Source organism: Castor canadensis, chromosome 8 (assembly GCF_047511655.1).
Source record: "Castor canadensis chromosome 8, mCasCan1.hap1v2, whole genome shotgun sequence".
NCBI lineage: Eukaryota > Metazoa > Chordata > Mammalia > Rodentia > Castoridae > Castor > Castor canadensis.
The window spans coordinates 87,005,287-87,021,035 of NC_133393.1; positions in this window are offsets into that span (position 1 = coordinate 87,005,287).

Below are 15,749 nucleotides of genomic sequence, written 5' to 3' on the forward strand. Positions count from 1 at the left end.
CTTTCTTTATCAGCTGATTAGAGATTTATCTATCTTATTTATCTTTATAAATAAGACAGTAAAAATAAGTACTAATGTAACTAAAGTTACAACAAACATTTAGTTAAATCCACCAGTGAGAAGGCAGAAACTCAGGTTACATTTCAGACTAGATTTTAAAATTGAGTTCTAACAATATATTGTATATAAGAGATGCACTTAAAATGAAAGAATATGAACAAGGTGAATGTAGTGAGACATAAATAGATATTTCACGCCATGTGGCAGTGCATATCTGTAATCCCACTACTTCGGAGGCTGAAGAGGGAGGATCACTGTTCAAGTCTGGCCTGGGCTACAAAGCAAGATCCTAAATCAAAAATACACAAATAAATAGAAAGGGTGGAGTGCATAGCTCAAGTGATAGAGTACTTCCTCATCAAGTGTGAGATATGATTTCAAACCCCAGTACAGAAAACAAATTTATTACAGGCTAATAATCACATAGACACTGTCGCGAGCGCCTATTGGTTCAATTGAATAGTTATTTTTACCCCATTTCCTTTTCAGCTCTCCCATAGTTTATTACAGCGGTAGCCATGATCTAGGCTTCAGGTTCCCACCAGGTGGCTAGGGTAAATATTCTCTTAATGAGCACCTTCCTTAGGTACCAACGAATGATCCAGACGTGCTTAATTCCCGAATTTGTTTGTCTAATAGTGAGTCTCCAATTTTATACAATCTTTTAGCTATCCACTGTTTCATAGCCACTTGGCGTTTTTCATCAGGGGTGAGTTCTAAAATCCCTCTGAGAGAATCTCAGTGTTGGAGGCTCCCTTTGCTCCAAGCAAGGGGTAGCCTTCACCCAAGTTACCCTCTCTTCCCCAACCAAGGCTGGGTTGGCTTCCTATGGGTGGTAGGCCTAGGTACGCAGGAGAGAAGGACCCACACCTGAGTTACCTGCTCTTCCCCAACCAGGGCTGGGTTGGCTTCATACAGGTGGTTGGTCAAAGTTTCTGCTCACTGTGCCCTTCCTTGTTCCTTTACTCAAGTACCTCCAATGCCTTGATTAGTTCCCAGACCAAGATTTGTGTACAGATCGCCTTTTCTTGTGCCAGCCTTATAAAAAGCCAAAAAGCCACAATCATAATCCCCTTCACAATATCCTGCTGACGACGCCAATTGTCATGAGCGCCTGTTGGTTCAATTGAGTACAGAGAGACAGTACTCAGGAGACTCTTATTTCAGAGAACAGGGTTTTTATTCAAAAAATTCACATGGCACTTTCCTATGGATCCTAACACCTGTCTCTACTACCCTAGCCAGCCAGGAGTTACTCAGACCTTCCCCCAAGTCTCGCTCACCGTGCGCCGTCTTCTCAGCCAATGAGGGGGCGAAGCTGTGCCCCAGGGGATCCTCACAGCCACCTTCAGTGCAGGTCCAGTTCACGGTTCACCGGCGACACCCAGTGGTGGTCGGGAGAAGGGGCACATTCACAAGCGCGGCGGCTGCCTCTATGTCAGCATCTCAGGGGGACTCCTGACAGCATGGGCTCTGATGTCAAAGAGGCGAGCAAGGCTTTGGGTTCTGGCCTGAGTTTATATACCCTGTGGTGACCTCACTACTTCTGTTATCCACACTGTCACTTATTAGCATATCAGCTGCCACCTTAGGTTTGGCTCATTAGCATATCAGCTTGTCACACTCCTCTGGCTGGCCTCTAAGCCCTAACACACACTAGCTAATGCTTCTTTACTTCAACAATTTTTCATGCTTTAACACAATACAATCCATCAATACAATAAAAATATTATATGTGTTTACCACAACAATCCTTCAATACAACAACAATCTTATATGTGTTCACCACAGTCCACCCTCCCCCCCCTCCCCCCCCCCCCCCCCGCAGTCCTTGAGGTCCTAGCCTTCAGTGTAGGGCCTCTGGGACGAGTTCCATGGTAAACTGGAAGAGTTAATTAGCATCATGAAAGGGAACAATTCCCCTTTTGTGCCCATGTGAAAACTGCAATAAAAAGCCTTTTCCCAACCAATGGGATGCCAATGTCCTGTATAGCATGTTGCATAGCATTTATTTGTCCAGTAGTGACACATGCCCAGTCTGGCATACATGGGAAATGGACAAGTATCACCACTGGGCAGAAGTGGGAAACAATGAAGAAGGTGAGGAATCCTGTTGTTGGTGGATGTGGGTGAATCTCCTCTGCAGCCCATTCTTGTAAGTATGTCCATACAGTCCATTGTGTCAGTGGGGGAATGGTGTAAATGCCACCCCCTGGTCTGCAAGCTGGTGCGGTGTCTTTTGCCAAGTTGGACCAATGTCCAGGTTTGCACTGTAGTATTATGTCATCCTTGAAGTCCACAGCCTTCAGTTTATTGTTGATGATTCTTGTGCTGGTGCCTGCTCCTACATCTGATTGGGGTTGTGGAGGTAGCGTTGAGTCTGAAGATTGCCTCGTGTCCATCGATAAAGGTCTCCAGTGCTGAGTAGAATAGGGTTCCCGCATTGGAAACGATGACACATGTTGCAGGTGAATTGAAGGTGGGTCCTAGTTCCACTGGATCAATGGGTTGTCCATCTGGATCACATATGATTGGTGGTCGGGGAGGGCTTCTTCTGGTTTTTGAGATGTTGAAGGTGTTCGTTGTCCAGAAGGAGTTGATAGTGTCTCTTGTGTGATTATTGGTTGTTTATCTACAGGAGTGTGGGGCATGGGCCTGACTATTTGTATTTGTTTTGTTATGTGGGGAATTACCCAAGTAATGAATGGAATATACTGCAAGCATGATGGTACAAAGTGTGATGGTCCTATATGTCCTGCGGTATATAAGTCTGCCAAATATCCCCATGTTAGTCCTACTAGATAGAAGAACAGAGTAAGGAAGAGATCGTTCAGCATTATTTACCAAGCTTATAAAAATCTATATCTATCGATAGTAAAAGGCTTCAAGATTAAGAATAAGAATAACAGGAGTGTGTATGTGATAGAAAATGTTATGTCTAGGACTATAAGAGTTATTTCTGGTTTAAGCATTAAGTGTATTGTCTACTGGGTGCCTATGGCATTGTCTTACTGGATGTTCAGTCCTGCAATATGAACAAAAATCCATCCTACATTTCTTTTGTAAAGGGTTTTTAACTCTACGGTTTTGTTATTCCTATATGTGTCAAAGTATTCTTTCCAAATAAGGAATGTAAGGTATTGTTTAAGTGCATGTATCAGGGTTGGTTTAAAAATTGCACGGATAGTAATGTCCTCCAAAGATGGCTGGATGACTGTAGGGTTATTTATGGTTGGCTCGACAGAGTAATACTTGGATTCTACTAATTCTAAGAGTGTTTCAGGTTGATTATGGAGCATATAGCTCTAAACTGAAGGATATGTGTGCACTCGTTGTGAGAGGTGCAAACTTATCCAGTACGTAAGGAGGGAGCCTACCGCTTGGTAGCGGTGTTTGAGCCCATAAGTGTTGTGAGGGTTTAGATCATGTTTTAAGATGTGTTTTAGGAATTCTCTGTATGTGTCTTGCCTTTGTCCTCCATTATATATTGTAAATCTAGCCTTGCAAAATCTACATTCATCATCAGTATATAATCTTAACATCCTATTAATAACCAAATAAGCATCTGTATGCAATGAATATGTGTAGTAGAGGTAGCTCCAAGTTATTTCTTTAAAATAATTTCCTCCAAGGATTTGGGGGTTACATGTCCTCCCATTATTCATATATTTGTAATCAAAGGCATGGAAGCTGAGTATTGTTGTGGGCAATTAGTTTCCAAATTGCTGAATCAGCACTTTTCTTTTGAGAATGCCTACAATATAGGGAAAGTAGTTTTATTGCTATAACCAATATAAGTATGAGTACTGCATAGTGCCATAAATCTCTTAGCCACCTAAAGGGGTTCCAAGAGGTGATTTCACTAGTCTTATTAACACATCTCCTGCTGAGCAGTGAGAGGGTGTATATTTATGATGGACGAATGCCATTGTATCTGTCTCAGCCAAGTACATTGTCTTCTTTATTTCTAACAATTGTTTGTCCATGTGCTCAAATTCCTTATGGACTGCATCATTCATGTTTGCAAATTGTTTTGCATTTTTTTGTATGAAGTCCCTCATAATACCTAATTGTCTATCGGCTTCCTTTGCCATTGCTTCTTCTCTTGCTAAAACATCTGGAGCTGCTGCTTGTGAAAATGAGAAATAATGTTGTGTGGATACTACTCTCCTGTCCTAGACCTGTCTCGAATAAGTAGTACTATTGAAAATTGGATTTGGCTGATCTCTGAAGGTGACATTAATTTTGTATGAATTCTCTAGGATAATGTATCCTTCTGGTCTTTCTTGAGTTCTGTCAAAAAAGGTATCATGGGTTTTGTTCTGAGCCTCATTATCAATCATTGACATATTTCTGTACCAATACTGTATGGTGTGATCATCACCCGAGCATACTAAAAATACATTGTTCCCTAGGGAAGTGGCTTAGAGATCTAAGGGGTGTTATTACTAAGTCTATTTCATGTATAGTATGTAACATGGGTTCTGGTATAATATATATGTTTTGTGTGATAGGTATTTCCCTGTCTCTTGGATAAAAGTATGTAGTGTTAACTGATTTGTCATCCACTACTAAAAGTGAGGATCGTGGTATTACAAATTTATCTCCTAACTTTCTTGGGACTGTCATTGTGTAGTGGGCTGAGACTGCATTGTCTAAGAAAATTTGTAAGAGATGTAGTTCACAATATCCATCTACACAACTTGAATGGTATCTGTCATCTAATATAGTTTTAAAATGCATTGTTTCCCTTCCTTGACCTGTTTGGAACAATATCCTAATTTCATCCATCATGGTATCTAAGGATTGTTGGGCCTTAAGGCATTCTATTTCATGTTCCTGCAGGATTAATTGTTCTCTAAGCCACTGAAATCTTCCTGCTGCCAATTTGTCAGATTGAAGCTGAGCATTCTTTTTTTTTTTTTTCCATTTTTCTTTTATTATTCATATGTGCATACAAGGCTTGGTTCATTTCTCCCCCCTGCCCCCACCCCCTCCCTTACCTCCCACTCCACCCCCTCCCGCTCCCCCCCTCAATACCCAGCAGAAACTATTTTGCCCTTATCTCTAATTTTGTTGTAGAGAGAGTATAAGCAATAATAGGAAGGAACAAGGGGTTTTGCTGGTTGAGATAAGGATAGCTATACAGGGCATTGACTCACATTGATTTCCTGTGCATGGGTGTTACCTTCTAGGTTAATTCTTTTTGATCTAACCTTTTCTCTAGTTCCTGGTCCCCTTTTCCTATTGGCCTCAGTTGCTTTAAGGTATCTGCTTTAGTTTCTCTGCATTAAGGGCAACAAATGCTAGCTAGTTTTTTAGGTGTCTTACCTATCCTCACCCCTCCCTTGTGTGCTCTCGCTTTTATCATGTGCTCATAGTCCAATCCCCTTGTTGTGTTTGCCCTTGATCTAATGTCCACATATGAGGGAGAACATACGATTTTTGGTCTTTTGAGCCAGGCTAACCTCACTCAGAATGATGTTCTCCAATTCCATCCATTTACCAGCGAATGATAACATTTCGTTCTTCTTCATGGCTGCATAAAATTCCATTGTGTATAGATACCACATTTTCTTAATCCATTCGTCAGTGCTGGGGCATCTTGGCTGTTTCCATAACTTGGCTATTGTGAATAGTGCCGCAATAAACATGGATGTGCAGGTGCCTCTGGAGTAACAGTCTTTTGGGTATATCCCCAAGAGTGGTATTGCTGAATCAAATGGTAGATCGATGTCCAGCTTTTTAAGTAGCCTCCAAATTTTTTTCCAGAGTGGTTGTACTAGTCTACATTCCCACCAACAGTGTAAGAGGGTTCCTTTTTCCCCGCATCCTCGCCAACACCTGTTGTTGGTGGTGTTGCTGATGATGGCTATTCTAACAGGGGTGAGGTGGAATCTTAGTGTGGTTTTAATTTGCATTTCCTTTATTGCTAGAGATGGTGAGCATTTTTTCATGTGTTTTCTGGCCATTTGAATTTCTTCTTTTGAGAAAGTTCTGTTTAGTTCACATGCCCATTTCTTTATTGGTTCATTAGTTTTGGGAGAATTTAGTTTTTTAAGTTCCCTGTATATTCTGGTTATCAGTCCTTTGTCTGATGTATAATTGGCAAATATTTTCTCCCACTCTGTGGGTGTTCTCTTCAGTTTAGAGAGCATTTCTTTTGATGAACAGAAGCTTTTTAGTTTTATGAGGTCCCATTTATCTATGCTATCTCTTAGTTGCTGTGCTGCTGGGGTTTCATTGAGAAAGTTCTTACCTATACCTACTAACTCCAGAGTATTTCCTACTCTTTCTTGTATCAACTTAAGAGTTTGGGGTCTGATATTAAGATCCTTGATCCATTTTGAGTTAATCTTGGTATAGGGTGATATACATGGATCTAGTTTCAGTTTTTTGCAGACTGCTAACCAGTTTTCCCAGCAGTTTTTGTTGAAGAGGCTGCTATTTCTCCATCGTATATTTTTAGCTCCTTTGTCAAAGATAAGTTGCTCATAGTTGTGTGGCTTCATATCTGGATCCTCTATTCTGTTCCACTGGTCTTCATGTCTGTTTTTGTGCCAGTACCATGCTGTTTTTATTGTTATTGCTTTGTAATATAGTTTGAAGTCAGGTATTGTGATACCTCCTGCATTGTTCTTTTGACTGAGTATTGCCTTGGCTATTCGTGGCCTCTTGTGTTTCCATATAAATTTCACAGTAGATTTTTCAATCTCTTTAATGAATGTCATTGGAATTTTGATGGGAATTGCATTAAACATGTAGATTACTTTGGGGAGTATCGACATTTTTACTATGTTGATTCTACCAATCCATGAGCATGGGAGATCTCTCCACTTTCTATAGTCTTCCTCAATCTCTTTCTTCAGAAGTGTATAGTTTTCCTTGTAGAGGTCTTTCACATCTTTTGTTAGGTTTACACCTAGGTATTTGATTTTGTTTGAGGCTATTGTAAATGGAATTGTTTTCATACATTCTTTTTCCGTTTGCTCATTGTTAGTGTATAGAAATGCTAATGATTTTTCTATGTTGATTTTATATCCTGCTACTTTGCTATAGCTATTGATGATGTCTAGAAGCTTCTGAGTAGAGTTTTTTGGGTCTTTAAGGTATAGGATCATGTCGTCTGCAAATAGGCATATTTTGACAGTTTCTTTACCTATTTGTATTCCTTTTATTCCTTCTTCTTGCCTAATTGCTCTGGCTAGGAATTCCAGTACTATGTTGAATAGGAGTGGAGATAGTGGGCATCCTTGTCTGGTTCCTGATTTTAGAGGGAATGGTTTTAGTTTTTCTCCGTTAAGTATAATGCTGGCTGTAGGTTTGTCATATATAGCTTTTATAATGTTGAGGAACTTTCCTTCTATTCCTAGTTTTCTTAGAGCTTTTATCATGAAATGATGTTGGATCTTATCAAAGGCTTTTTCTGCATCTATTGAGATGATCAAGTGGTTTTTGTCTTTGCTTCTGTTAATGTGGTTTATTACGTTTATTGATTTTCGTATGTTGAACCACCCCTGCATCCCTGGGATGAAGCCTACCTTGTCGTGGTGAATAATCTTTTTGATGTGTTGCTGAATTCGATTTGCCATTATTTTGTTGAGGATTTTTGCATCAATGTTCATTAAGGAGATTGGCCTATAGTTCTCCTTTTTGGAGGTGTCTTTGCCTGGTTTTGGGATAAGTGTAATACTGGCTTCATAAAATGTGTTAGGCAGTTTTCCTTCCCTTTCTATTTCATGGAACAGTTTAAGGAGGGTTGGTATCAGTTCTTCTTTAAAGGTCTGATAGAATTCAGCAGAGAATCCATCAGGTCCTGGACTTTTCTTTTTGGGGAGACTCTTGATTGCTGCTTCAATTTCATTTTGTGTTATAGGTCTATTCAGGTGATTAATTTCCTCTTGGTTCAGTTTTGGATGATCATATGTATCTAGAAATCTGTCCATTTCTGTTAGATTTTCAAATTTATTTGAATATAGGTTCTCAAAGTAGTCTCTGATGATTTCCTGGACTTCCATGGTGTTTGTTGTTATCTCCCCTTTTGCATTCCTGATTCTACTAATTTGGGTTTTTTCTCTCCTCATTTTAGTCAGGTTTGCCAGGGGTCTATCGATCTTGTTTATTTTTTCAAAGAACCAACTTTTTGTTTCATTAATTCTTTGTATGGTTTTTTTGGTTTCTATTTCATTGATTTCAGCTCTTATTTTTATTATTTCTCTCCTTCTATTTGTTTTGGGATTTGCTTGTTCTTGTTTTTCTAGGAGTTTGAGATGTATCATTAGGTCATTGATTTGGGATCTTTCAATCTTTTTAATATATGCACTCATGGCTATAAACTTTCCTCTCAAGACTGCCTTAGCTGTGTCCCATAGGTTCCGGTAGGTTGTGTTTTCATTTTCATTGACTTCTAGGAACTTTTTAATTTCCTCTTTTATTGCATCGATGATCCATTCTTCATTAAGTAATGAGTTATTTAGTTTCCAGCTGTTTGCATGTTTTTTGTCTTTACTTTTGTTGTTGAGTTCTACTTTTACTGCATTGTGGTCAGATAGTATGCATGGTATTATTTCTATTTTCTTATATTTGCTGAGGCTTGCTTTGTGCCCTAGGATATGATCTATTTTGGAGAAGGTTCCATGGGCTGCTGAGAAGAATGTATATTGTGTAGAGGTTGGATGAAATGTTCTGTAGACATCTACTAGGTCCACTTGATCTATTGCATATTTTAGATCTTGGATTTCTTTATTGAGTTTTTGTTTGGATGACCTATCTATTGATGATAATGGAGTGTTAAAGTCTCCCACAACCACTGTGTTGGCGTTTATATATGCTTTTAGGTCTTTCAGGGTATGTTTGATGAAATTGGGTGCGTTGACATTGGGTGCGTACAGATTGATGATTATTATTTCCTTTTGGTCTATTTCCCCTTTTATTAGTATGGAATGTCCTTCTTTATCTCGTTTGATCAATGTAGGTTTGAAGTCTACTTTGTCAGAGATAAGTATTGCTACTCCTGCTTGTTTTCGGGGGCCATTGGCTTGGTAAATCTTCTTCCAGCCTTTCATCCTAAGCATATGCTTATTTCTGTCGGTGAGATGAGTCTCCTGTAAGCAACAAATTGTTGGATCTTCTTTTTTAATCCATTTTGTCAAACGGTGTCTTTTGATGGGTGAATTAAGTCCATTAACATTAAGTGTTAGTACTGATAGGTATGTGGTGATTCCTGCCATTTAGTTATCTTAGTTGTTTGAAGGTTTGATTGTGTGTACCTAACTTGATGTTACTCTCTACTGTCTTGCTTTTTCTTATCCTGTGGTTTGGTGCTGCCTGCCTTTTCATGGTTAAGTTGGGTGTCACTTTCTGTGTGCAGGATCCCTTGCAGAATCTTTTGTAATGGTGGCTTTGTGGTCACATATTGTTTTAGTTTCTGCTTCTCATGGAAGACTTTTATTGCTCCATCTATTTTGAATGATAGCTTTGCTGGGTAGAGTATCCTGGGGTTGAAGTTATTTTCATTCAGTGCCCGGAAGATCTCACCCCACGCTCTTCTTGCTTTTAGTGTTTCTGTTGAGAAGTCTGCTGTGATTTTGATGGGTTTACCTTTGTATGTTACTTGTTTTTTCTCTCTTGCAGCCTTCAATATTCTTTCCTTAGTTTCTGAACTTGTTGTTTTAATGATGATATGTCGTGGAGTAGTTCTATTTTGATCTGGTCTGTTTGGTGTCCTGGAGGCCTCTTGCATTTGTGAAGCTGAGCATTCTTGATGGACTCTATTTCTAGTTGTAAGTGATGTACTATCTGTGTTAATTGACTCAGACCTCTTGATAGGGCTTCTATTGCCTCAGCCTGGTGTTTTGTAACCTGTTTTAGATCATCCAGGGCTATGAAAAGTTGTGCTGTTAAGGTTGTCATTACCACAGTTGCTACCACAGTTGCTACCACAACTGCGATGACACCTGCCATAAAGAACTGTGACTTAGGCCATATGAAAAGGTAGGTAGCTTTAACCCTTTACATTTCATTTCCTTAGGCACCATGTTATTGAGATTTAGTGTGAGTGTAAGCTCTCTTATCCTGGGGTTAGGCAGTATTCTTAAAGAAGTGTAAGTCAATGGTAAAATCATTGGGGGTTCTCTCCAGATGATGTGTCTATGTATATCAGAAGTATTTTCTGATATCCTTGGTGCAAAGAGAACCTCCAGTTTATAATGTATGGAGTAAAATTTAAGTGTCTCATTCCAGCCTCCTCTATATAATACACATGGTGTATCTGAAAAGTCTTTTATCCAACATTTTTTAAATGAAGCTTCTAAATGGTATATTGTGTCCCAATCATATCCAGGCATAATAACTGGTATTCCTTCTGTTGGCATTGCACTGGATGTATCATTTCTCCATCTAGGTTTGTGGGCTACAAAGTCCACTGTATGCCATCTTCCTTTACATGGTAATAGGAAGGAGAATGCGTATGGGACACCAAAATGGTTTATTTTAGTTAGTCCCTGCATGCTCATCCCTGCATTGGACCACCACCATAATGTATGGTTGTTGGCTTGTGCTGTTTTATATATAGGTTTAACATGAATGAGAGGTCTAACATAAGCAGATTTCTTAACTTGATTAGAGGTTATCAAACCATCTAAAGTGTAATTAGGTGCTGCATAACTACTGATCTCATAGTATGTAATGTTTGTCCAATTTGTCATAGCTCTAATAGGCCCTGGTAGCCATTTATAATTTAACTTTTGGGCATTTAGCACAATAGTTTTAGTAGCTGGTGTTACTAAGTCCAGTGGGATAGGTTGTTCAGCTATGCTAGATTGGTATGGTAGGGCTTTTCTAGGTATATATTGAGCTTCATGTATATATGTTGGAATATCACAATCCAAATTGCCTGGGATTGTGCCTGTTCTATGTATATTTGAGAACTGGGTCTTATTCATTAAGGCATACACTGTTAGATTCCTTTTTCCCGCAAAGCGAGAGCCGTTCTGGGTGTAGTACCAGTGTCTGCAGGTTTCCCTGTATGATTAAATAAGACAACATGGAAAGTCTTATTCAGAAAAATGGGAAGTGAAAAGTTGAAACTGGCCACACCTTCAATAGTACTACCATCTTTTGTTCTGTTATAAAATTTATAGGTTGTTCTGATGCCAAAATCTATTTCAGCTAATGGAGAACATAGGTTTGGATAAGTTGATGCCAGAGATATTGTCCATTTTTTTACATTTGCACCAGAATCAGTGGTAGAATTCAGTTTTATCTGGTGGAGCGCAGTATCATTAGAAAGGTCTTGATGTGAAAAATTTTGTGCACACAGGAATGACATGGCCACTCCTGTGGTATCATTACCCAATTTGGGATGAGCACTCCATAGAGGCGCATCATATTTTGGTATCTCTTCTGGCCTTGGTAAATCCACATAGTGTTTACCAATGTAAGAAATCCCAAGACACAATGATAGTGGTCTTGTAATACCAATTTCTGTTTAGTATAACCTTTAATTTTTTTCCTGCTGGTGTAATCTGTCTCCATAATTGATCAGTATTTTAGCTGTAAAAGAAGGGTCTGTTGGTGGGAATGGTTGTGGCAGTAATTCAGTTAAAATAATCGGGAATCTCCAATGGTGTATACCCAATGGGAGTATGTCCATCCATGCTGGAATGTGTGGGAAGGACAGGTTAGTCACCTTGGGTGTGCTAACATAGGAACTGCCATAGTAATAGTGTAAGGCTCCATAATATGGCAAATTTGGGAAGTTAGCAACACACACTACTATCCTGGTATCATTTTCCTGCATGAATCATGGGATACTCTTATTCATAGCTGCTTCTGGGCATATATCCCCATATGGCTCATTGGGATAGTCTAGATACAAAGTGTTCCTGCCTTCTGGGGGGGCAAAATTTGGTATAGGTTTTCTAAGTATATCCTGTGGTAATGTTGTGGGAGTACTTGGGGTACTTAAAGTATCACTCCCTTCCTCCTCTCCATCATCCTTATTCTCACTATCCTCATACTCATAATCCTCACCCTGTTCACTCTCAGTTCCAAATTCTTGTCTGATCAATGGGGAAAAGAAGATTTGAGGGAATGATGTCTGTATAGCATCATCACAAGTATAGATGGGTTCCTCCTCCAGGGTAATCTCGGTGTAAGAACTGGGTCCCTTGGTGACATTGAATATATGATAAGTTGGAGATTTCCACATCATGGTGTTAAGTTTAATGTCTACTACTTATGTAGTGTAAATGGCTGACTCAGTAGTGGCATTCCTCCATAAAACACTTTCAATACATGCTGCAGGACTTGATTTAACATGACTGACTGATGGAAATAGCTTCCTGCCCATAAGGTGGAAATGGAACAAATCCCTGGTTTCAAAGTAGTCATTGCAGTAAGATGGAGCCACCCACTTTCCTCTAGTATAGTCATGTGTATACAGAGCCCAATAGGAAGGCCTATACTTAAAAAATGGCTGTCTGTCTAAGTATTTCCATGGGACCAAGAAAATTGAAGAATTAAGTGTAGGATTAGGGTTGTATGTGGGTAGGGTTTCAGGATGCAAGTATTTAGTGGGTTTAATGATGGTGGTAGGACTAGCATCACTGGAGCCAATGATCCAGGATATACAAAGTATGGTTAGTAAATTTCTTGCACATGAGGTTAGTACTATTGGTAGTATTGTTATCGACATTGCCCTGGCATCTCCTTTCATGGCAGAGGGTATAATGGCCAACTACTGTGATTCCTACCCAAGCTACAGTAACTATAGTAATGAGCAAAATAATGCATTTCAGGTAGTGTGATGCTAAAGATGGCATTGTGGTGCCAGCTTGTCTATTTTAGTGATTTTGAGGTTGCCCTTTTTCCCTGTGGTCCAGTGTTGGGCGCTCCTGAGCACACAATCTCCTGTGGAGAGAGATTATTATTGTGATCTTTTAAAGTAACTTTGTGTGGTAGGAGTACCTTGTTATCCTGAGTTACCACCCTTGGGTTAAAAAATGGTGTGGGGAAGGCACTTTCAAAGGGTGAGGGTCTGCCAAGCCTTAATCTAGAATTGAGCTCATAACAAGCTATCTCTAAAGATCTACTCAGTGGCTGATCCTTCAAATATTGTAATTTCAGTTTTAATAACCCATTATGTCTTTCTATGTTACCTGCTGCATGTGGGTTGTATGCTAGATGATAATTCCACATAACATCCATCTCCTGAGCCCATTTCTTGACTATTTGGCTAGTAAAATGCGTGCCTTGATCTGACTCAATAATGGCCGGGGGGCCATATCTGGCCCACCAACACCATAGGGTGTATATGTTGGCCATAGCGTCAGGTCTCTTATGTGCTTTTGTCAGCATTACACCAGAATGTACATCTACCATTGTGCATGTATAATCTCCCTTATGTGTTTGTAATGGTCCTATGAACTCTATCTGTATTATAGCATTAAAGCAATTAGGTTTATACAACTCTGGTAGGGCTCTATATCTAAATCTTTGTACTGTCATTGGGCAGTTTTCCACTGCCTGTTTACATTTTGTCCAAGACAGATCAATATTCCTTAATTGTCCCCAAGTAAACAATGCATGTATGCCACAATGGCCTAATGCCTTATGAAGGTCTCTTAGTTCTTGTATTGAGGGGGTACATGCCTTGAGTTTTTGTTGTTTTATTTGTTTATTTTGTTCATTCTTATAATTCCTAAATGTATTTGTTTTAGTCCATTTAGGTTTATCTTGTATTACCTTACTCCCAGGCCCTCTTTTGAGAGTCATTTTTAGTCCTTCTTGTTTATGCACATGCCATGGATCTGCCCAATTATCTTTCCTATACAAGGTTACAGAATGGTCTGTGGACTCTTTCACCTGCCAAGGTCTATTTCTGGTAATCATTAGAGCTGCTAACTTATCTGCCTTTTCATTATGCTAAGATGTTGGATCGCCTCTCCCTGTGTATGCATTCATGTGTGTCATGTAGATGCTGATAGACTGGGAGAGTTCATCCATTTTTATCCAATCTTGCTTAGACCATATGTCCTTGCCATTTATCTGCCAGTTAGTATGCTTCTGTTTCCCTGACCATACTGCAATGCCATTGCACACACACCATGAGTCTGAATATATCCTAACAATTTTATATCCTTCCTTTTGAGATTGTTCAATTGCTAATCTGGCTGCATGGACCTCTGCATGTTGCTCTGATCTACCCATGCCTTGGTCTGTGAGGATTTGCCCATCTGTGGGTCCCCAGCCTGCAGATTTCCAATGCAGCTTACCACCCCACAACATGGATGCTCCATCAGTGAGCCAGGCATTTGTCTGTGAGTTGTCCCACCTCTCTGTCCCCCCAATGGCCAATATTCTTGGTCTGTGTAATTTTTGGCATGGCTATGGGGTATGGCACCATCGGGGCTGAGGCAATCTCCTCCACCCAGAGTGGTGTCTTCCCCTTTGCCATGATCTTACGATTATTGAGGAACTCAGAGAGGAACCACTTCCATTGCAACACCTTGGGTTTAGGAGGGGTTCCAGCCAGGGCTTCCCCTTTCATGTTGATCCAGTCCAATATTGGCACTGGGCTATGGATTACTAGGCATTGATCCATCAGAACCAGGCACACTATTTTCACTGCCTCCATGAGCATCCAAGTGAGCCTCTCAAAAATTGTATATTTGGATTCCACATATGGGAATCTTTTACAATAAAATGATACGGGTACTGTGCGTGAACCTTGTTTACACATCACGCTCCAGTTTCCATTTCCTGCTTGATAGGAAATATCCAGAATCACGGTGTCAATGTGGGCAATGGTATATAGCTGACTATGAGTTGCTATCAACTCTTTTACTGCCTTAAAGACATGTTCTTGTTGTGGGCCCCACTCAAAATCAGAGGCATTTTTAATAACCTGATACAAGGGTTGTAATAGGATCTGTAAATATAGAATATGATTTCTACAAAATCCAAACAATCCAATAGTTTGTTGCACTTCCATTTTATTAGTTGGTGCTTTTAAATTAGTAATTTTGTCTAGGACTGGGTCAGGGACCTTTGGTCCTGTCACCGTCCATATCACTCCTAAGAACTTAACAGAGTCTTGTGGGTTTTGTATTTTATTTGGGTTTATTATCTATCTATCTTTCCTTAATATCTCCACTGTTTCCTTTAGTAATTTTGATACATTTTCTTTGCTCTTTCCAGCTATAATTATATCATCTACATATGATAGTACTAAGCATTCATCTGGGATCTTTAATTTGTCTAGTGACCACTGTAGTGTCATATGTGCTATAATGGGGCTGTTCTTTTATTCCTGTGGTAATTTTTTAAATTGATATTGTTTGTTATTCCAGGTAAAGGTGGTAATCTCTCTAGATTTAGGGTGCAATGGTAAGGCAAAGAACATATCAGATAAGTCCACTGATGCAAACCACGTGTATGCTCCCTTCTGTATTTTATGAAATATGTCCTGTATATCTGGTAAATTATCAGGCATTGCAGATGAAAGCTCATTAATTTTCCTAAAGTCCACAGTGAATCTATAGATGCCATTTGGTTTCTTAACCAGTCAGACTGGGCTGTTAAAATTAAAGGATTGTGTCCTTTCAATGACTCCTTCGTCTATCAGAGTATTTATGCATGCTGTCACTTCATCATGTCCTCCCTTCAATTGATATTGTTTAGTAAAG